This window comes from Rhipicephalus microplus, chromosome 8 (assembly GCF_043290135.1).
Source record: "Rhipicephalus microplus isolate Deutch F79 chromosome 8, USDA_Rmic, whole genome shotgun sequence".
Lineage (NCBI taxonomy): Eukaryota > Metazoa > Arthropoda > Arachnida > Ixodida > Ixodidae > Rhipicephalus > Rhipicephalus microplus.
In genome coordinates this window covers 41,390,591-41,415,208 of record NC_134707.1, presented here as the reverse complement: position 1 = coordinate 41,415,208, position 24,618 = coordinate 41,390,591, and the positions used below count along the sequence as shown (strand labels likewise).

General features: G+C 47.9%; 1 non-coding gene across 1 annotated transcript; it reads left to right on the top strand.

The window, feature by feature from the left end:
• Positions 1-21,442: 21,442 nt before the first annotated feature.
• Positions 21,443-21,536, top strand: TRNAY-GUA (transfer RNA tyrosine (anticodon GUA)). Its single transcript has 2 exons — positions 21,443-21,479; positions 21,501-21,536. It is a non-coding gene; the product is annotated as a tRNA-Tyr (tRNA).
• The last annotated feature ends 3,082 nt before the right edge of the window (positions 21,537-24,618 follow it).

The window sequence follows — 24,618 nt, the reverse complement described above, 5'->3', positions numbered from 1 at the left end:
AGCTGTTGCTATGGAAGAGAGAGTGAGAGCGGAGAGATAACACCTGCCGGCCCGCGGACGCTGCGGAATGCCTGATGTAGCCCGACTAAGACATGCATTCACGTTTAAAAGCGCAGCAGCACTTGCAAGACCTTCTTCTAAGACATGCACCGTGATGATAATGTAAAGTTATTTTCTCCGACCGAGACAAGTATCGAGGAAGTAGAGCCTTCATGATTTGCGACACGGAGCACAAGGGGTCGGCCCCTGCGACGGCCACTATTATGCCCAAACGCGCGGATACAGCTGAAGAGGCCACGGTAGCAGTGGCCACGCAAACGAGTGAGGATTCCATAGTGGCCTTTACCGACTCCCAAGCAGCGGCATGCAAGTATCTGAAAGCAAGAATTTCCTCGAAAGCAATAAAGACTCTTAAACGCATCGACACCACTCCTTCATACACCTGCATCATCTGGGTTCCGGGTCACGAGCGCCTGAAAGGGAATGAAGCGGCACATGCCACGGCCCGCGAATGCATCAACCGGGTTTCCCAACCCAAACATCGAGACACCTTTCACACCAGAGCACCAACGGAAGAAACCGAATATCGGTGTCTTGAATCTACCACGAACTGCTGCAACACAGTCGGCTACAACGCCGGTTCTATTCTCCCCCACATCCCAGACTTTCAAGAAACGAAGCGACAGACTACAGGCGCCTTCAAATCAATACACTTACGCATGCGATTCTAATGCATCACTTGAAGCCAACGTCATACGACTACATCTGCCCACACTGTAATGTGACGGTCACCCTAGCCCAGCTGCTATTGCAGTGCGAATGCACCAACCCAGCCACACAAGCAGCAGCATTTAGAGCAGACACAAATCTCCTCACTAAAGTGTGGGAGGCTCCGATCTCCAAGCCGGACCTGATCGACAAGCGCCAACTCATCACGTGTGCCCGGCAGGCGGTCCAGGCCAGAGGGTTCCTGGAATATTAGACCCTTCCACATTCAGTAACTGGAAACCAAATAAACGTTTCTTTTCTCTCTGTCCGACAGACGTTTGTTTTGTGCAAGCTGTGGTTGGACGTTGCATTTACCTATGTGTACGCTTTCCGCTTAGGGATGGCCGATTCAGCCGCCTGTGACCACTGTGTCAATGAAAAAACGATGGGATGGACCCATTTTCGGAAAGCCGCCAGTATAGTGCACAGTGACTACACCTTTGCAGCGCCAGCACAAGCTCTCAATAAAGTACACCATCTGCCACTGAAGCGAACTCCTCGCTGCTTTCAATCTGAATTTTGTTCCCTTAAGCGGGAAATGGAATACTTTTATTCATGAACGCATTCAGCGACAAAACTTGCGACTTCATACTGACGTCACGTGGTAACGCCGCCACGTGACATCGTCACTTTGTCAAAGCTGGGCCAATCCGCCAGTCACTGCGAAACAAGTGCCGGTGCAGATAGCTATCGGAGTTGGCGATAGGGCGTGAGGAACACCAATAACATCTGCTGAGAAGAAAATTAGGAAACAAATCAAGAAAATCACATTTTCCTTCAAATCGTTTCAAGTCAATGCGGAAGCCACTATGGATTTTCATTGATTTATTCATTGATTGCTCCACAATTTTTTTCGTGATTAGAAATGGCTCTCATTGCTTGTGATCATTGAAGCGAGATGGTTTCAGAAACCGCTAGTAAACCATACGGTAAATTGAGAAAAAACTTATTGCAAAACATTAAAGACCCTCACACAATTTACGTTATATTGCAGTGCTTGCGTAAAGGTTAAATGTCGCACTAATGTTGTCTTTTTTCTGTTTCTTTTTGCTAGACACTTCGCGAGTAAAGCTATTTCGAAGAACAACTGAACTCTAACATGTACCCAGATGAATTATGAGGGCTTTTTGGAGTGACATTAAGCAAATTGTGTTCGTTACTCTTCGGCTTCATAGGCAGTTAGACAGATTCGCAGTCGTCCGCGAGGACACGGGACGGCTTTTTGCTCTTCCATGGTAGAGTACCAAATACTCTAAATTGTTAACAATTCTTCTAAACACACTGGTCAACAGCAAAGTGGTTTAAAAAATTTGCTAGAGTGGGAATTCTTGCCCACGAGTGAAGCCCTGCCAACCGTAAGATGGCGGCTGCGGCATTCATCTTACTAGGGGCATGATGAGCTATTGCCGTTCCGCGATTGAGAAAGGGAAGTTTATTGTACATTTAGCTTGTACATACACAAAGGAAACATTGAAAGCAAGTAAAGAGAGTGCACATATCCTACAAATGAGCACCAAGATTGAATTGATCACTGGGCATTCAAACGTTCTAAGTGAAAGGAAATTTAAAGTGAATCAAGTTAATGACATTTTACAGAATACCACGCATGCATGCTTACTAGATTGAGCACATGGATAGTACGGAACAACTGGAAAGTTCAGCTGGCCCTCCCTTACTCTGAAGGAACGTGTGTGCTATCGTCGAAGAAAAGCCCCTTCGCCGTTCGTTTCCAGCTGCTGGGCGAGGTAATTCCACACAATTAACCGTATTTTCTGGAGTGCGGGGTAGACGCCTCTATAAGGCTTGTGCTGCACTTCCGCTAAACAGCGTCGCCGCCACAGTACGTACAAAGTCTTTGCAAACAGCCCACGTACTGCTTTCATGAAGAAAGTGCGAAAGCGGAAGAGGCGTTGTACCATGTTCCAGGCGCCTTTCGTCACCGAGCACTGAAACAAAGCATGTTGGGCCGTCTCTCTTTTGCCACAGTTTGAACAGCGGTAATTTGGAACGATTTCCCAATGTACTAACCGGTCACGCAAAGGCAAAGCCCTCCATCTTCTCAACCAGTCAAACTCACGCACCTTGTTAGGTACGTGATCGCAACGCCGTCGTTTCCATTTTTTCGTGCAGGATGTTTTTCTTCCTTTTTGCTCAGTGTGCTACTTGTCACCATTTCACTTATTTCCTGAGATGAAACATCTTCCAGAGTGCATGAACCTATTGATTCCACTGTTTGTTTTAGGCCACTGGCAGCTCTGTAAAAGTTAGGCGGAATTTTCGCTCGTGGTTCAATGTACATATTTGCCGTTAAAGTTCCTTCTAGTGTACTGCTCCAGTACATCAAGAGCTTGTACCCGGGATAGTTTTGGTCATCGAAGAGCTTCTGCGTTGTTTTTTGCAGCCAGCGCTCTCGTGAATACTGGTATGTCTGGGAGACCCAGGCCTCCACGGTTTGTGGGAAGCTGTATAAATTTTTGCACGTTTGCTGGTTTTCTACACCAGAGGAAGGTTCCCACAATAGAGGCGACACGTCCTGTAACATGGCAAGTTGGAGGGGCAATGTGTGCTATGTAAAACGCAGAAGTGAAAGCCCGTGTCCTGATGACTGTTGCTTTTGCCGTTAGTGACAGGTTAAAATGAGAAGCCTCTGATATGAGATCGGTGCATCTTCTAAGTACATCATCGTAGGTCTTTTTTGAGACATCTCGTTCTTCAAAGTAAATGCCTAACAGCTTGAGCGTATTCGAGGTCTCCTGGCATTCGTTCTCTGAAGCCACCAAAGCGCAATGCCCTACATTTGGTGGTGTTTAAAAGAGCACCAGACAGACAGGAATACCGAGCAAAAACGTCGAGGGATGTACTATTGCTAGACAAATTACAAAAGAATACCGGAATATCATCGGCGTATGCGACATTTTTGAAGGTTTTCTTGCCTGTCATCGGGAAACCTACTATACGATGGCAGTTTGCAAGCTTTCTAATGAAAGGCTCTAGAGACAAAATGAATAATACCGGGGACAATGAAGAGCCTTGTCTCACCCCTTTTTCGATTGCGAAGTTTCTGGTCACTTCATTATTGACATAAAGACTGCTTGATAGATCCTGATAAATTTTTTCTACCAGTCGCAAATGCTGCTCTGGGAGGCCAAAGATGCGCAAAATAGCAAATAGATACCCGTGTTCCCTTCTATCAAATCCTTTGGCCGGATCAAGAGAAATAGATACTCCTGATGCCTCCTTTTTTTGACATATATGAAGAGGTCTCTGATGATTGTAAGAGGTACGAAAACGGAACGTCCTAGTACTGCATATTGTTACGGGCTAAGTAGAAGCCTGAGGATGACGACGACGAAGTGCTGAAAGTGAACGCGCTCGGACTGCAGCAGCGTTGTACGCATTAGCTCGCCAGTATATTCGCCAGTACGCATTTGCTCGCCAGTGTATACTTTATTCCCCGTAACATCATTCGTGGAAGGTGCGGGGTACCACTCGCTATACAGCCCAACGAGCTGGATCTTCGCAGCGGACGGCGCATTGCAGCTACCACGATGACTGACCAGGCTACTCAATGTCAACAAGATCCATCAGCGCCGCAGCCGATCGTTGTGGTGCAACCTCGTGACCCAGGCCCATTCAACGGCACATGTGGCATAGACGTCGATGACTGGCTGGTTCTATATGAGCGCGTCAGCAGCAGCAACCATTGGGATCCGACGCTTATGTTGGCAAACATCATCTTTTACTTGCATGGCACGGCAAAACTCTGGTACGAGACACATCAAGAAGAGTTGACTAGCTGGGACGTCTGTAAGCAGAAATTGCGCTATCTATTTGGGAAACCTATCGGACGTCAAGTGGCCGCAAAGAAAGAGCTTGCGACTCGTGCCCAGACATCCACAGAGCCGTACATTGCGTACATCGAGGACGTGTTGGCTTTGTGCCGCAAGGTCGACAAAAACATGCTCGACGAGGACAAAGTCGGACACATCCTGAAAGGAATCGCGGATGACGCCTTCAATTTTCTCCAGTGCAAGGACTGCTCGACAGTGGATTCGGTCATCGAAGCATGTCGTCGCTTCAAACAGGCAAAAAGTAGGCGCATAGTTCACTGATTTGACCGCCTTCCCAACACGGCGGCTACGTCCTCTTGCGAAGATTTGCCCACACTACAACAAACACCAGCGCCAGAAAACGTCACCAGAATAGTCCGTCGGGAACTCGAGGCTATGGCTCCCTCTATGTCTAGCGTCAGCGCGCCAGGACACAACCTCGATGCTGTTTCAATGATACAGGCCATGGTTCGCCAAGAGATCGCGAATATGGGCATTTCGCCACCTCATCAAAATGCCCCTGCTACTTCCAGCTCGGCTCCAGTCATTGCGGCTGCCACTCCGAACCGCACGTTCGCGCCACGATGAAACCCAGCCGAATGGCGCACTCATGATTATCGGCAAGTATGTTTCACGTGCCATCGGATAGGACACATCACTCGCCATTGCCGCAGCCATTGGACCTCATCACCTCAACCGGGCTTCTATGATTGGCGGCCTCGCTCTGAACGTGCACCTTATGCCCCGTCCTACCGTGCTGGCACAGGTGCAGAGCATAATCCAGAATGGCGGACCAGCCGCTCGCCATCGCCCGTGCGTCGTCAGTCCCGCTTGCCCCAACCCCGCCGTTCCTGGTCTCCCTACGACCGTCGCTCGGAAAACTAGCCGGTGCAGCCCCCGGAGGTGACGCTGCATACACGACTCGGACTGCAAATCCTCTGATTACTCCCGACCAGCGGTGCAACCTTCTTACAATTCTCGTTGATGGTTTACCTGTAACTGCTTTTATTGATACCGGTGAACAAATATCTGTGATGCGCTCAGACCTCCGCCGCCGCCTCCAAAAAGTTCTGACGCCTGCGATGGCACCTACCATTCGTACAGCAGATGGCAGTACTCCTGCTGTGCTTGGAATGTGCACTGCGCGATTAACAATTTTTGAGCATCAAACTTCAGTTCTGTTTGCTATACTGGAAAATTGCCCTCAAGACCTCATCCTTGAACTCGACTTTCTGACTTCACACGCTGCGCTCATTGACTGTTTCAAAGGTCATCTTCGGCTCAAATTGCCATCCTTCTCGGAGACCGTCTCTACCAGCCCACCTCGTCTACGCTCTGTCGATTTTCTCAGACTTCCGCCGCAAGCCGCAGTCCAAGTCCAACCCTTGTCATATCCTCCAGTACCCGATGGTGATTATGTTGCTGCCCCAATTTCTGACGAGGCCGTGACATGCAATGTTGCACTCCCCAACACGGTGGTTACCGTTAAGGATAACCGAACTTCATTTCCCGTCCTCAATTTCGGCTTCTCAGCGCAAGTGATTCCTCGTGGCATGTCACTTGCGCATCTGACACCACTGGTCGACCACACAGTTTCCGCCCTAACCACCGATTCGCCACCCAATTTTTTATCAACTTCGTTTTCGTCACGTTCCTGTTCCGACCTTTTCAAGCCAATGCTATCTGACAAGCTCACCTCTGAACAAGTCTCTGCTTTCTGCCGTGTGCTTGCTTATTATCAGGACATCTTTGACTTCGGCGACCGTAATTTGGGCCAGACATCCATGGTAGCCCATCGCATCGACACCGGTGACGCTCGACCCATTCGCTAACGACCCTACCGTGTGTCAGCCCTGGAGTGTGGTACTATACAGCGAGAAGTCGATAAAATGCTTGATAAGGGGATAATCGAACCCTCATCTAGTCCCTTGTCCTCACCCGTTGTACTTGTTAAAAAGAAGGACAATAGCTGGAGATTCTGTGTTGATTACCGCCATCTCAACCATATTACCAAGAAAGATGTCTATCCCCTACCGCGCATAGATGATGCACTCGATTTCTTGCACGGTGCCAACTATTTCTCTTCAATAGACCTTCGCTCAGGCTACAGGCAGATCGCTGTGGACGACAAAGACAGAGAGGACGGCCTTCGTGACTCCTGATGGACTTAATCAGTTCAAGATGGTGCCTTTTGGATTATGCGATGCCCCCGCGACATTTGAGCGCATGATAGACCTTCTCCTTCGAGGCATGAAGTGGACCATCTGCCTCTGCTATCTTGACGACGTTATTGTTTTATCGACTAGTTTCGACGACCATCTTACCCTTCTGTCGACAGTGCTTGATGTTTTTCGACGTGCCAACTTGCAACTATTCGTCCAAATGCCGCTTTGGGCAACGCCAAATCTGCGTACTCGGCATCTTGTTAACGCTGCGGGCGTTCAACCAGACCCTGCGAAAGTCCGAGCAGTTCGCGACTTCCCCGCACCCCGCTCAGCCAAGGACGTCTGAAGTTTTCTGGGACTGTGCTCCTATTTCCGTCGTTTTGTCGAGAAGTTTGCTGAAAAAGCCCGTCCTCTAACCTGCCTCCTCAAAACGGATGTCGCATTCACCTGGGGCCAACAGCAAGCAAACGCCTTCTCGTCGCTCGTTGACATTCTCACCAATCCACCAGTCCTAGCACACTTCGACCCATCTGCCGCCACGGAGCTTCGTACTGACGCCAGTGGCCACGGCATAGGCGCAGTGCTGGCGCAGCGGCAACAAGGCATGCACCGCGTCGTCACGTATGCAAGCCGACTGTTGTCGCGCTCGGAACAAAATTATTCCATCACAGAACGCGAGTGCTTAGCTCTCGTCTGGGCCATTGCGAAATTCCGACCGTACCTGTATGGCCGACCATTCTCAGTTATTACGGACCACCATGCGCTTTGCTTGCTCTCCTCACTCAAGGACCCTACGGGACGCCTTGGTCACTGGGCGCTGCGCTTACAAGAGTACGCTTTTTCCGTATCCTATAAATCCGGACAACTTCACAAGGATGCCGACTTCTTGTCCGGTTACCCAGTCGATCCCCCTGACACGAGGGAAGATGAGCAAGAGGCCCTCGTTCTTTCAATTACCGACTTCACCGACATAGCTGCTGAACAACGCCGCGACCCCTCTTTGCGTGCTATTATCAATGGTCTGCACTCTCCCCACCCTGACCACTCCTTACAACTGTTCGTTCTTTACAACGACATCTTGCACCACTACAACGCCCGCCCTGATGGTGCTGCGCTTTTACTCGTTGTTCCTGTGCATCTTCGCTCAGACGTTTTGGCCAAGCTGCATGATGCCCCCTCCGCTGGACACCTAGGGGTGTCACGCACTTATGACCGCATTCGCCGCCGATTCTTTTGGCCTGACCTCTACCGTTCAGTGCGACAGTACGTTGCGGCATGTGACCTCTGCCAGCGCCGCAAGACACCTGCTCTGAGACCTGCTGATACCCTCCAGCCTATTGAAGTACCAGATGAGCCATTTTTCCGAGTCGGCCTCGATCTTCTAGGACCTTTTCCCATATCGGCCACCGGTAATAAGTGGATTGCTATTGCTACCGACTACGCAACGCGGTATGCCATTACACGCGCCTTCCCCACCAGCTGCGCTACTGATGTAGCCGATTTCCTTCTTCATGACATCATTCTGCGTCATGGTGCTTCTTGTCAGTTGATGACCACGACAGCTGTTTTCTATCTAAAGTAGTCGACGAGCTCCTGCGATCCTGCTCTGCCCACCACAAGTTCACTAAAGCGTACCATCCACAAACCAACGGCCTCACGGAACGCCTCAACCGTACCCTGACAAATATGTTGGCGATGTACGTCTCCAAGGATCACAAAATTTGGGACATCCACTTACCTTTCGTTACCTTCGCATACAACAGTTCACGTCATGATACAGCTGGATTTTCACCTTTTTACCTACCGTTTGGTTATGACCCGCCTTTGCCAATGAAATCCATGCTCCGATCTGACGCCCCCTCATCGACTGCTTATGCTCGTGATGTCCTGGCCTGAGCTGACATCGCCCACCAAGTCGCCCGGGATCGTTTATGTGCCTCGCAGCTTAACCAAAAGAGTGCTTACGATCGCCGGCACCGCGACGTACAGTACTCTCCGTGGTCACTCGTCTTGCTGTGGTTACCATCACGTCGTGTTGGTCTCTGCGAAAAACTAAGGTCCCGTCACGGTGGCCCCTACCGCGTCATACGCAAGGTAACCAGCGTGACCTATGAGATAGCTCCACTCCATACCACGTCAGTACCAGCTTCAGTCCCGACCGATATAGTGCACGTCTCATGGCTTAAACCATACTACTCACGCCTCGAGAATCGATCGCACCGGGACGGTGCTTCTGCCACCGGCGGGTAATGTCACGGGCTAAGTAGATGCCTGAGGATGACAATGACGAAGTGCTGAAACTGAACGCGCTCGGACTGCAGCAGCGTTGTACGCATTAGCTCGCCAGTATATTCGCCAGTACGCATTTGCTCGCCAGTGTATACTTTAGTCCCCGTAACAATATGACTGCAAGGGTGACACAATCTCTTCCAAGAAAGGCCGCAGACGCCCTGATAGCAGCGTGTATACTAATCTTTAGTTTGTGTTTATCAGGGTAATATACATGCACGATTTAGGATCGGACGGCTCCATACCCTCCTTCAGCAATAGAATCACCTTTCCTTCGCAGAAAGACTGTGGTTTTGGCCATCACGCAACAAAATATTTAGGAGATCAGTGACCGCATCTCCAAGGATATTGAAGAAACGCAGATAAAATCCCGTGAGTACTCCGTCTAAGCCTTGTGACGTGGACGCATTCATTGATTTTAGGGCGTACCATACTTCTTCTTTATCAGTTTCTGCATATACCACTAGGCCGTCCTCTCGGCCTAGTGATAGCAAACCTTCGCAAAAGGCTGAGAGTTTGGCACTAAACTCGTCGTCCTGTGCCTCATCGTCTGCAATAAACAGTTTTGCAAAGTAGTCTCGGAAATCTTCTTGAACTTCTTCCGGGTCATTAGCAATGGTACCATCCTCTATAGTGCCTCATCAATGTAGCGGGGTTGGCATCGACGATCATGGTTCTTTCGCGCATATGTCAAGTTCTCAAGTTCATCTGTCGATAAGTGCATTTCTCTTGCGAGCCTTGCAGCCTGAGACCTCTGCTCTAAAGATTCGCATATTTTATATTTTGTGCTTAACTGTATTCGAGCATAGCAAACGTAGTTAACTAACCTCTTTCTATAATTTGAATGCGTCGGAAAACCTCATTCATTTTAGTCGTGAGGCGAGCGTGGCGGGCTTTTCTTGCCTGCTGAGCTATCAGGTGCCAGAAAGATTTCAAGTGGTCCTAAGCAGTCGGAGTTCTGCAACCCACTTCTGCCAGTGAGGCCACCAGCTCAGTTTGAAGGACGGAAATGCTTTCGTCATCATGAAGAATAGTTGGGTCCATCCTCCATGGTTTGTGTATTCTCGTTGTTGTTCTCACGGTAAAGGTGAAGTGTAACGGAGCGTGATCACTGAGTTTCTGCTGGCTTGGTGCAAGCTGAACCACTTCACATGCTTGTAGGTTCGGTAGAAAAGCGTCGGGCACATAAAATCTATCAACTAAGCTTTCATGAATGCCACAAGCGTGGGTTGTAACGAAACTGACTCCTTGTAGAGCTAAGTACCCATCTGCCAGCTTGAGATCTTTAACTAATTGCTGTAGTTCTCTGGCGTAAAAAATTGTTGGCGCCTTGGCCAGGATCCCTGACGTCCCGTGTAGTATCAAGCACACAGTTGAAATCTCCGACAAGCACATATAATATTGCCTTGATCCAAAATTTCTGACACCATTATAGAGCCCGTTTGTTTCTGACTTCGTTAGGGGCGCATATACGTTGACAAATTTGACTCGTTTGCAGTAAAGTACCACATCTACTCTTATGATGCGGCCTTCGTTGTCAACAAGACAGTGAGCACCCCTCCTCAGCGTAGCGTTCATAAAAACAACTCCTGTGCCACGTGCAAGCGCACCTGTGAGTGAGAAGAGAGCATCTACATGAAACCTTTCCCGAAACTCTGCAATGCCAAGCTTAGTAGAAAAGTCTTTCTCCAGCAAGAATTGCATGTCTACGTGATGCGCCCGCGCGAGGTCAAGTACTGCCTGCTGCTTCACCAGATTTCAAAAATTGCAAACATTGAACGACATAAAATAAAGTGATGTCATTGTTGAATTAAAGGCGAGGAAGTTTCTCAAAGGAAATGAAGGTGAGAGTGAAGAAGGCCAAATACTAAAAAAAAGGCAGTATTTCCACGGAGTGAATGGTGGAGAGTGGGGCGAAGCATCCGTCCATCCATTTGTTCTTGCTTCCGTCCGTCCATACGTCTGTCTGTGTGACCGTCCATGCGTCCATCCGCCCGTCCGTGTGTGCGTATAATTGTGCGTCCGTCCCTGTGTTGTTCGTCCATGCATCTGCCCCTGCGTCCGTTCATGCATCTGTCTATGTGTCCGTTCGTCCATCTATTCAACACTCCAAGTACCACAATCTCGTATCTTTTCTTCATATATTCCCCATATAGAAGCACCGCCATCCAGCGGACATTGCAAGCGCTAAACGAGAAGTGGCACACGCACACTTTCTTACAACTTGCGCTTCGGGTCTACTGCCCTCCTTTGACCCCCTCGAGTTCATGGTGTATACTAGTTCATTGTATTCATGGCACTGCGGCTCAACGCTCGCTAAACCTGTCTTAAACTAAGGAGGTTACACCCAGCGAGTATAACGTAGCAATCCTTTCTTGTCAGATAGTGTTCAACGTACATGCCTATGGCTGCTAATGGGGATTGCACCGTGCGCGTTAACTAAAAGCCGAACGCTCCTGTCTCTCATTCCCCTTTAGTAGCCATTGGCATCTCCATTGTGCACCATCTTTATTTGTTCAACAACGCACAGAAGAAATCTCTCACCGGCACCACCTTGGAGGTCTAAATGTTATACTCGATACACACTACAACGGCTACGAGGGAGGAACGGGTGCTGCTATAAGGAGCTTCGCCCCTGAAATACATATCGTCGTCGCCTGCGGTTGGTGAACTTTGCCATGGAGATGATCCCACGCGGGTTTTTTTTTTAATGTTGCGTGGTTAGCGGAGTCACTGCCGCTGCTCCATATGCCTGACTTGGAACGACGTTGTGGACACGAAGGACTCGATGCGTCTGCAGATCGTGCGGGTTCGGCAGAAATCTTGATACCCGCTGGTTTGTTCGGAGTTGGTGGTCATCGGATTCTTAGCTGCTTTGTCGAAGTCGAAGGCGTAGCGTTCATGTTCTTGAAGGTCGTCGGCATTCCCGGGTTAGCGTTCGGTATGCTGTCACTGGCGTCTGTCACTGTCGCGGCAGAGGAAATCTAAGCAGTGCTTTCTGCGATGCCACTTGTTATGTGTACCTGGTCGTTCGGCATTTGGCACTCCTCGGACGCCATTGATGCGCTGCAGTTATGTAGAGTTTCGATGCTGCCTACTAGCGAAGAAAAATCACTGGACGTTTCCGTAGAGCTCCCATATGAGTGTTCATGTTGCGTCTGAGTAGGCTGTTGATCGGTAGTTGCCTGGTCTGGCGTACTGGCCGGTTTGACGCGAGTAGCATCTTCCGACTGTGTGCCTACAAAATCATCTGTCAGGCTCTCTTCATCCCAGTGGTCTGGTGTCTTGAGTCGTGTCGTTTTCTTCTTAGGACGCAGTACATCATAGGTTCTAGACTGCTTGGCCCCACTTCAAGAGCTTGAGGTGGATTTTTCAATTGTTGGGAAATCTTGAACACTCGCTGACGGCGTCTTCTGAGCTCCGTCTGTGTGTGATCTGCGCTTGAAACACTCTTTGGTCGGGTGATCCCCTCCAGACCTTCTGCAGGCTTCGGTGCACTCATCCACAGAATGTCCGTACGCGCAGCACCTATGACAAAAATGACCGCAGTTTCCCGAGTGGGAACACTGGTTAGCATGCGGAGTATATATGTTGAACTTCGATAAATGTGGTTTGTTTTTTGCGACAAGCGTGTGTGTTATGAGTGAACACGAGTGAACATGCACGCACGTATGCTGCGAAAGAAGATTTTTATTGATGCGACGCTTTGGGTATTTTAAGTAAGATGGCTTTATGGTGTGTAAAGTGAATGGTGAGTGGGTCTTGTTGCAGCGGTCAAAAGTCGAAATTTGCAAAGACGTGGTCTATGCTCGTCAGTAAGTGTGTTTGCGGATTCATTAGCATAAATTTTCACCTGCGACATCGGACGTGGAGCGACCACACAAACTAACCGACGAAGGGCGGCGCGCCCCGACACTCGGTTATTTATAGCGAGCGCCGGCCTCAGCATGCGCGCGTTAGCATACAGCTGGCGCACGTAAAACTTAAGGTCGCGCGGCGCGCGGAGGGGAGAAGCGAGCGCAGCCCGCGCTGTGTTGAGAGGAGGAAGGGATGAACAGATGGCTGGCGGAGGCGGAGGGGAGGCTGCGGACGGCGACGGCGCATGACTAGCCCCTAATGTAACATGCCCCGCATGTAACAGGTTTTGCGCAGGCCACAGTCATGTGGCCTTGTGGCAGCGCACGCAGACGCGGCGCGAGCCACGGTGCTCCACCATAACGCGGTGTCCATGAATTGAAATTGAATTCGGTACGGGCTTTGCCATTTCCATCTTCACCACTCGTGTAACGGTAAATGTAGACTGACGACGTTGCAGAGTAACGCATGCTATACTATGTACTTTGCCGAAAGGCTGCAAAGCAGAGACGACCGCATCTTCCGGTACGCACGGGGCAACCTGTAGACACTCACGAAAACACTTGGCGGGCCGATGACTTCCACTTGGAACTTTTTTCTCCCGAAGAACAAAACCATTATTCACTATGAGCTTGGCGGCTTGTTCTGCTGTTCACGTTGCTACCAAGTACTTCAAAGCGCAGAGGTGTTGCAGGAACAGCACCTCTTCACTACCGGTTGCCTCATCGAGACACTCAATGACCTCATCGACGGAGACTGCACCTTCAGAGACCGCAAACATGAAACAATGTTCTTTTGGCGGGGTGCATACTGGCCTCGACGCCTTCCTACCAGGGGCCCCAGGGGTCGGTGACTTCTCGGCCGAAGTCCTGGGGAACATGAATGCGGTTGAGACGCCAAAGGAACACCGCCGAAACAATGAACGCACGCGTCGGCGAGAACTGCACTCACACAATTAAAACACGAATGCTGACGGAGAAGGACCATTTTGCTCGCACGCCCAACGAGTTTAACGTGGCAAACTTTTTGGGTCAGAGAGTGCTCAAAGTGCGTCCTTGTGTTAGAAGTTTCCTTTAGTAAGAATCGAATTCCCAGTAAGTTTTATTCGAGAATAAATCACCGATACTAGTTTCTGCTCATTACTTCTTTGGAAACAATTAGCTTTTAGGTTATTATTAGCGTAGCCTTCAGACTAACAAACAAAGCCAGTTGATTTCCAAGTGGGCACCACAAGAAGATAGCATGTTTATGAGGGCAAAAGCTGGCTTCACTACTGCTGGCAAAGCATTGCGGGAGCTTTCACTACTGCAATTTTTAATACCTCCTTGTTCTACAATCACCTTTCACGTAGTGCAACGGCGACGCGTTTTAGCGGAAGTACGGCACAAGCCTCATAAGGGCGCATATCCCGCACTCAAGATATGGCTACAGTAGTTAGGAATATACCTGGCAGTATTATTTCTAGGCACTGTAATAGGGCTCATTGTGTCGAATTACCTGAATGAGCAGCTGGAAACACAGAGCGAAGTGGCTTTTTTTCGATGACAGCACACACGTTTCTTCAGTGTAAGGGTCAGATACAGCTGGAGTTTCTATTTGCTCCGTACCTCACGAGCGTTCTCTCTAGTACGCGTGCATTCGGGGTAATAGTCTCTGAAGAATGAACGATTTGATACTTTTTTATTTGAAGTATTCGGATACATCGACATAAACTAGTGTTTTCGTGCTAATTTATGAAATGTATTCTGTGGTTCAACTTGCTTTCGTTGTTTTAGTTCTTTATGTACAAAAAACTTGTACAATAAAACTTCCCTTCTTCAACAGTGCTTGTTTTATTCATCATGCAACTTTTTCTACAACGGAGCGAAGGTCACAGAACCAAATCACGCGCGTTTTGTTCCCCGATGAACAATATAGTCCCACACTTCCGTCCGCATCTTCAGCGTGCTCCTTATAGCGGCACCCGTTTGTCCCTCGCTGTCGTCGTAGTAGTCGTAGTGTGTAACCAGTATTATATTGTGACCTCCAAGATGGTGCCAGTGAGAGATTTATTGTGTGCGTTGTTGAACAATAAAAGATAAGGCTCAATGTACATGCCAATGACTGCTAAGGGGGAATGAGACACAAGAAAATTCGGCTTTTAGTTAAGGCGCACGCTGCGAATGTTTTAGTGTTCAACAACGCACAGAAGACAAGAAAGGGTTGCTACGTTATACTAGCTGGGCGTAACCTCCTAGGTTTTTAGAAACGTTTAGCGAGCGTTGGGCCGCAGGGCCGTGAATACAGTGAACAAGTATATACAATGAACTCGAGGGTGGTAAAGGTGGGAAGTAGACACGAAGCGCAAGCCGTAAGAAAGTGTGCGTGTGCCTCCTCTCGTTCAGTACTTGGAGTGTCCGCTGGATGGCGGTGCTTCTATATGAGGAATATATGAAGAAAAGATGCGAGATAGTGGTACTTGGAAAGTTGAATAGGTGGACGAATGGACACACAGACAGATGCATGGACGAACGCACGGATGGCTGCACGGACGGATGGACGCATAGACAGACGCAGGAGCGGATGAACGGACAAAAATAGGGACGGACGCACAGAGGAACGTGTGGACGCACGAACAGACGCACGTACGGACGGGCGGATGGACACACGGGCGGCCTTACAGACGCACGCATGGATGGACGGAAGCAAGAACCGTCCGGACGGAAGGGAGTCCGGACGGGCGGAAGCATCCGTCCGTCCGGAATGAAGGAACGGATGCTTCGCCCCACTATCCATCATTCACTTCGTGGATATGCTGCCATTTTTTTTTTAGCGCGCGTCAAAATCGCGCCTTTTCTTAATGGCTCATACGAATTTCACGCAGTTATCCCTTTTGACAGCGGTACGAGACACATGCCAAACAAGATCACTTCGCGTAGTACAAGAGTAGGTTCTTCGCCCCCGTACTTTTATCTTCACGGCCAAGAAATGTTTTCAGCGAGTATAGTCAGCGCCTAAATAGATGAGGCGTTAGTATAGTGTGCCATGACGAAACGAACATTTCGGAAACAGAAGCACCAAGAATTAGGTCGCCTTATGCGTAGGTACCCACTCGTATGTTTTCTTGAAACGCATGATGAAAGAATCGTTAAAAAAACAAAGCGTATTCACGGAGTGAATGATGATGAGTGGGGCGAAGCGTCCATCACTGCGTCCGTGTTTCCGTCCGTTCATTCGTTCTTGCTTCCGTTCATTCGTGCGTCCATCCATGCGTCCGTCCGTGCGACCATCAGTTCGTTGGTGCGTGCATCCGTCCGTCCATGCGTTCATCCGTCCACCTGTCTGTACGGACTGCAATTTCTGTGGAGCGTAGAATGCAGCCGTGAATGTTTACATTTCGTGCACGTACTTACACCAGTTTGACATGCGAGATGTGTGGCTTTGTTGTGATGTTTAGAAGACTACAAATGCCACTGTGAACAGTGAAAGCAAATGATCGCCGCGCAGTTGTAGAGAAATGAATAATCTGCATTTAGCAATTGCCCTTTCCAACGGTAGGCCAGAATACAGCGGTGACTTGATGTCGCCTCGCTAGGAACTACACACTGGCAATTCTCGCACACTCAATTACTTGAGCCAGCATAAGACGTGATGGTTGGTGACTACCGTGAATGGCCGTTCGAACAAATATGGCCCAAATTTACCCACTCTAGAGATGAGCGCAAAGCATTCGCGTTATGTGATTGAGTAATTTTGTTTCGCTGGCGATAAAAGACGGCTAGCACATACAATGACGCATTCGCAGCCATGCTGTCTTTGTGCCAAAACTGCTCCGATTTCATGGCAACTTGCATCGTTGCGCACTTACGTTGAAGCGGACATATGAAAGTTGCCGAGAATCGGTATATTACACTACTTTTCCTAAAGGATAAGTTCACACTAAAGATAGCGTTGTGCGGTGTTTTCGTTGCTCAGGTTAAAATTGAAGAAATTTTAAATCGCTGCCGACTTACGAGATGCAGCCGGATGAAGCAAGGAGGTTTTGCAGGGTTACCTAAGGGGGTTGGGCATTTCAGTAATCGTCTCCAGAAACAATTTGCGACACCTTCACTTTCCAAAGGACGCTAGGTGGCGCCGACAAGAATAACTGTGTCCGCAAGTTCTCCGTGAATTTTTCGGCTCCACTGTGGAAATATATGTGTGCGGCCAATTTCGTCGGTCGCCATGGCTTCCTGAAGTTGTTCCGCATCGACTGACACCAACTACAGCTGTAAGTGACCGGAACTTTTTTTTAGAAGCCCAAACGCACCTGCCTATTGTGCGAGCTCGACAACGCCATCGCCGCCATATAGGCGGCTACAGGAACGCTACCGTGCGCGTTGCGCGCGTACACGATGGCTCTCGCGAATCAACCCTCAGACGCTATCGCGCGTCCCGGACCCTCGCGGATGACTGACACGCGACGCCAAGAGCTTGATAATGTGGATTTTCAAGACTCTACAGCTAAGAGCCTCTCAACACCAAATGAAACGACAGTCAGAACGCCGAGACCGACAGCCAAAACCAAGCGGATGGAGTCTGGCCAACGGTGCTTACTCTGCGGCAGAAGAAGGCTCTTGCGAAAGAAAAGAAGGCCAAGTCCATGGATTTTTCGACGACGTCGTACCACCAACAAGTATCCCCTGGTGAAGCAACCAAAAAATCTAAATATAGGCCTGCCCATAGGCGGCTACGCCCCTTGCCCAAAGACGACTTCATGATAGTGGTGCGACCACACCAAGGGCTACCGGTCAAGACCCTTAACTAGTCCACTACTGGCAGACACCGTGATAGAAGCTTGCAACGGAAAACATCTGGTGAGCAATTTTCGCTCAGAATCAAGCAAGGTTCTAACATCTTCATTGTTTCGACACCGCACCAGACAGTGGCGGACCACGTGAGGCGTATTACCACTCTAAAGATCGACGGCCGGCCACACTCAGTCAACGCCTACGTAGCGACAAGCGAAGGGACAACCAAGGGTGTCATTCACGGCTTAGACCCCCACACGACGCCTGAAGCGCCAAAAGCCAATCTCCGCATACGCACCCAAGGTGTCGAAATTCTGCAAGCACGGATGTTTAAATACACCAAGACGGCTTTTATAACATTTTTGGAGGGATTACACCTCAGTACGCCTATTACAACGGCGGAGAACTTGCTTGCTACCCCTACAAGGTTACCACCAAGGTGTGCAAAGTGTGTCATCAGGTTGGTCACTGTTCGGACGTTTGCCCCCAGCCGGACACTAAAGTGTGTCACGTTTGTGGAGAACGGGGCCCTGCAACCGGACATGAGTGCTCTCTGAAGTGTGCAGCTTGTTGAATTGACACTGTAGCGTGACGTCACTATAGTATAACACTATCGGGACGTCAAGCTGCAGTGTCGACTTGCGTCAGGCGCCGATAGTGTCGCCCTTTGGAGATGAACAAGAGCCCATTTTTAGTGCTTTGGGTAAGGAATAAGGGCCAGTTTTATTGTTTTAGTACCTCAAATCATCACAACTTGTCATACTGGTGAATGAAGTCAATGAATTGACACCGTAACCTGGCATCAGCATAGCCTAACGCTATCGTGACGTGGCTGCAGTGTCAATACGCGTCAGCTTCGGTTGGCGAAGGCCAAAATGTCGTTTGAAGTGTTTCTGGTGACACACAAGCGGCCATTTCGAATGTTTTAGTACCTAGCGTCTTCAAACGAGCCATACGGATGCATGAAGTTACCATATTTGGCACTGTAGCCTAACGTCATGATAGCGTCAGGCTATCGTGACGTCACACTATTGTGTCGATTCTCGTCAGGCTCTGAAAGCGTCAGGCTCCACTGGTGAAAAACAAGAGACCTTTAAGAGTGTTTCAGGTGGCGCAAAAGTGGCACTTTGAATGTTTTAGTATACCCAATGTCATCACAACTACCCGTAGTGTTGCTCAAAGTCAACAAAATTGATACCTGATGCTATCGTGATGTCAGGATGCAGTGCAGACTCGCGTCAGGCTCCGAGAGCGTCGCTTTGTTGAAGATAAATAGGAGGCCATTACGAGTGTCTCTGGTGACGCAGAAGGGGCCATTTTGAATGCTTTGGTTCCTAACGTCATCACAATGAGCCATACAGGTGCGTGAAGTTGCCAGAATGGACACTATAGCCTGACGTCACGATAGCGTAGACTTCAGTAGGTGCCCAAAAAGAAAAATTGACTTTGAGCTCAAATACAACTTGCTATCAGCATTTACGGAGTTTTACACTTAACCTGAGCCCTCCCTGTGTACTGCAGGAAGTTTTCGCACAGCATGAGCCCATGTTGTCCGATGATTGGAGTCTAGCTGCATAGCACGTGACGAGGCGCCACCTCGCGTCGAGAAAAGAAAGCTAAGATAAAAAAAAATGTCCCTATTAAGTTTTTAGTTTATTTCTTGTTCAAATATACAAAAAAAAACGTTTCTCACAGTGAGCGTATGGAAAAGCGTCTGTTTGTGTGCAGCCAACCATTCCGGCGAGATCCGAGCCATCCGAGCAGTTCGCTGAGCAGCCATATTGTTTAGACCGCGAAGTAGCCTGCATCGTTCTTGTCTACGATACAGTCTTCTCGAAGCTGTCTATTTTCTGGCTGCGTCAGAAATGGAATGTGACTTAAGATGGCGGCAGTCTACTTAGCTGTCTATTTAGCCGCCTATAATGAGTATTGGAACACACACATTATCGTCAAATTTCTACCCAACTGCAAAAGTGGTATTATTAACGCAGTCTTTTCTACTGCTGAATAAATAAAACCATGTTGACTGAACATTACCAGAAAATTAAAAGAAGCCCGAAAATAGTCATACCATCATCTGCAAATTTTTTTCGCCAAACGTGGTCGGAAAGTAGCCAATTCGGCACAACGTAGCCACCCACAGCAACCCTGATGGATGATCAATGGGTTACCACCATAGATCAATATGTAAAGCATTGGGTGCGTTATACGAAGGTTGTACGTTTGGTCCCTGCTGAGTGCAAGCTGTCTTTCCGCCCACTTTACGTTTTTTTTTCAAACCAACGTCCCTATTTACACTTTACACAGTACAATTAACATCCCTTCCTTGGCTTCATAACTGCGGTTTTCGCTAACGTTGCAGCGTACCATTCATCAGTAACACACGAGTGGGACAACATTAAGCAAAACAAAAGACACGAATAACAAGTGCTTCAAAATTCGTACTTCTGACAAAGAAACAAAGCACTTGTGCAATTAGAGCTCAGATAATCAACAACGTGCTGGCGATGCATAACAGAAAAGGTACCCAGCGTTAACTTTGCGCTTGGTGCGCCTTCTTTTATTTCTTGGTAGGGTGGGGGGTTGGAGGGGGGGCTATTGGACTGGTTTAGGGGGTAGCAAACTTGCTTACAACTGTGCTCTCGTTAGGTTAATACAAACGCGCACAAAAGCAGTAGTTCTCCGGTATGATTGTACGCGAAGTATGGAATCGGTCGGACATATGGGAGGCCAAGCCGATATGACAAGTAAAGGTTATGTTTTCAATGCCCAAATTTTTTCCTGTGGAAACACGTGCATAAGTACTGCTCCTAGTTCCTGAGGCGTGATATGTGGATCTGTATATAATCACACCGGGTATACCTATGATGCCAGATGACGTTAAAGACCACGCATGGAGGCTATACAAGTGATAATGTTTTTTCGGAAAGAAGAGCATAGTTTACAAATGCCTTCATTAGCGGGTATTTGCCATGCTTGACTGCATATAGAGAAGAAGTATATCTGTGCGTTTTTTAAAGAAATTTAGTAATACTGTGAATGCCATCGAAAATTTTTACAGGAGTAGATTGGCAAAGAATACAGACATTGTGATATAAAATAGCAAAGCTTTGCAATAGTTATAAAGTGTTACAAAAACATCACTAAGGCATGATAATATTTCATGGATCTATGTAATTAAGGAGTGCAATAGGTTAACACAAGAACACTTTGTCTCAGATACATACAAAGCGTTGCAAAAGAAAGCAAGAAGAGAAAAGAAAGAAAAAACAAGCAAATGACATATAAATGATAACTATCGTGTTATGTCCCAAATATCAAACATAGAGCTAAGATGAACAATAATAAATGCAACACTGATGGTGTCCCTGACGTGTTGCTGAGAGCACGGTTTAGCCAGCAAGTTCGACAACTTTGTCAACTGTGGGCTGTGTGACCATGATCTGCGATAAAGCGCTCCACTCCACGTTTAGCAGTCCCTCCGGTTACAGTCACTTCGGTTTATGTTCTCAAACGCCGCAGATACTTGTCTCAGACATTGTGCCATGATGAAGCGTCGTGACAATAGAAGGTGTGACAATAAAAGGGCGATAACGATGCAGAACAATGAAACAAAGCGCGATCAGTCTTCTCACATTCCGCGGCGAGCACAAACGGTGCTCGCCGGATAATGTGGACGAGACACGCCTCGCCTCGATCCTAACTGGGTCACAATGCGTGCGTAAGCCGCCTTGAAGAAAAGCTGGTGGGTGCTACGTGTTCAGTTCCGTCGATAGCTCAGTTGGTAGAGCGGTGGACTGTAGAGGTTTTCGCCCAAAGCGGACATCCATAGGTCGCTGGTTCGAATCCGGCTCGACGGAAATTTTTTTTAGATGCGGAGCATCTTATACTCGCGCCTTGTAGTGCGCCGTCCGCACCGCTTCTCGAACATTCGACAGCTGACGCGCGCGCATGCGCCGTCGCGCCGTCGCCCACTCTTCCACCATCTGTGCATCCCTTCCTCCTCTACACACCGCGCGCGCTTCACTCCTCCACCATCTGTGCACCCTTCCTCCTCTACACACCGCGTTCGACATCTACAATTCTCCTGATTCTCCAGTGGACGCGCATGTGGCGTCGCGCTTCGAGAACATTCAACAGCGGACAGTGCATGCGCCGTCGTGCTGTATATATACTCAAGGTCGGCGCTCGCTCGCTCAGTTGCCGCTCGTCGGTTGGTTTGTACGGCGCATCGACGTCCAAGGTCGCGGTGAAATGAATTCCAATGAATCCACAAACACAATGATCGACGTCCCTTCGACCAGCGCCGCCCTTTCGCATACGTGTGTACGTGTTCAATCATTTAACACCCCCTCCTACAACCACGTTAACCAATTTAGCCATCGACCCAAGTAAGTCGCAATTTAACACCCCATTTCACAACCACGTTAACCAATTTAGCCATCGACCCAAGTAAGTCGCACTTTAACACCCCGTTAACCAATTATATGGTCCGCATCCTCCTCAGTGTTCCCTCGAGGGAAGCTGCGGGCAATTTTTTTTACTTTAAAATATTTCAGCTCGGAGCTTTGAAATTTACCGCTTAGCGTAAGGACTTTTATTCGGTGTCTCTTTATTTTGTTCATAATACCTTATAGTTCAGTAAGGCTATATAAAGCAAAAGAATCGTTGCTGTGCAGTGTAGCTTAAATTTTACGAAACATGAAGCACGCATGTTCAATGGAGGCTAAAATGCTGTAGGCTTGTGTGCTAAGATTTGGGCGCAGTTAAAGAACCCCAGGTGGTCGAAATTTCTGGAGTCCTCCACTACGGTGTCTCTCATAATCATATGGCGGTTTTGGGATGTTAAACCCTACATATCAGTCAAATCAATCGATGACATGAAGCGTGGCACAGAGACTAACATACTAAGAAAGGAAGTATTCGTTACGTTTTTATTTTCTCGATAAGTGCTGACTAACCACGTGTACAACTTTTTGAAATACTCCTTATATGCAGATGATGTGTGCATTTGGCCATCTGGCACGGACATACGGTTAATTCAGATTGCATTGCAAGACGGAATAAATATTATCAATAACTTTTTAAAAGAAAGAGGAATGATTCTATCGCACGCAAAGACAGCTGTGTTGCCCTTCACCCGTAAGAAGTTAAAGAACTTCAATCTCAGTTTAGAAGACGAACCACTAATGATTGTGACACAGCATCGGTTTCTCGGAGTAATACATGATAGGCAGCTATTATGGGCACCTCACATAAAGAAACTCGAAAACGAGGTGAATACGCTAGTGAATACACTCCGCAGAATTGCTGGGACATCATGGGGCGGATCGGTATCATCCATGCTCGCTGTTCACAATGCTTTAATACGACAAAAAGTTGCATATTCTGCAGCCGTGTTACACGGCCTTTCCCGCACTTCAGAGGAGCGACTTCAAAGACTATTAGCTAGGGGACTGCGCGTCTGCATAGGTGTTCCACGACCGACTTCCAGCAGCCTTGTCATAGCAGAGACTCGGCAACCACCCTTTACAGTCATGAGAACAATTGAAACATGCCGCCATTTTTTTTCGCTTGCAGACGCAACACAAGGACCACCCATTCGCATCGGAGATTTTACTAAGAGATAAAAGCAATGCTCATAACGATGTACAGAGGAATGTACATATATTACCCAGAAATGAATTTTGGAGCTCTGAAATGGACTATCCTCCATGGCTGCTTGTAATACCAAGCATTGAATTCTCAGTGGATGGCATTATCAGAAAGAGAGACATGTTCATTCAAGCTGTTCAACAATTAGCGCTTTATCAGATACACATGCGGTATCCAGGGTACATACATATTTACACAGATGGCACAAGTACTACAACGTCTTCAACATCGGCATTTATCATACTACAGCTCAATATTCAGGAATCGTTTAAATTATGTCGCATGACGTCATCTACTACATCTGAGCTCTTCGCTATTCTGTATGCTCTAAAGTTTGTAAACTCGGTAGCAGACGCTACAAAAATGGGTACTTTTCAGTGACTCATAGGCCACATTAAGATCACTCTCCAGTACAAACAGGACAGTAATAAGTGATAGTATGACATACGAAACGCTGAAGGAGCTCACCAAAGCAAAGAAGGCGCAACATGAGATCAAATTCCAGTGTATACCTGGCTACTGCAACATTCCTGGAAACACAGCTGCCGATGAAGCAGTGCGACAAGCACATCGTAAAGACGTTACTATTTCTTTACTAATTTCGAAAAATGAATTGCGTGGTATTATAAAGAATACAACTTTCAGAATGAGCAAAACTGCTTGGTTTGACAAAAGTACAAAGAGCTGCGATTTATATCACATCGATCCATTTATTGAATTCAAAATTACGCTGGCATTAGATAGAAGGATGGAAACTAATTCACCGATTGAGGCTAGGCACCGCATACACAAAACATTTTTTGCACAGAATCGGCAGAGCTGAAACTCCCGAATGCGAATGTGGATTTATAGATGAAAACGTCTGTCACCTTCTCATAGACTTTCCACATCATGACACGCCGAGACGCAATCTAAAGTCCGAACTGTTCGCATTGTACCGCAGACCATTTAGCATGAAAAAACTTCTGGGCCCATGGCCAACTGGAGTTTTACAGTCCCACGCTTTAAAAGCATTAACACGTTTTTTACAAGACAGCGGGATTGCTGATAAGTATTAACAAAGAACAAACTTTCATTTGTTACACATGTACTTATTATGTACAGTATCATGTGACACCCATCACGTGTGGGTTGTGAAATGAATGACGTGTCGACTATTATGTACATACGAGCGAATGCATCTTTATAAGGACCAGACATGTGCTTTGCTGTTTTGTGCTGGTGGACGGAATATTTACGATGGACATTTCAAGAGACTTCTTACATTGACTTTCGAACATTTACTTA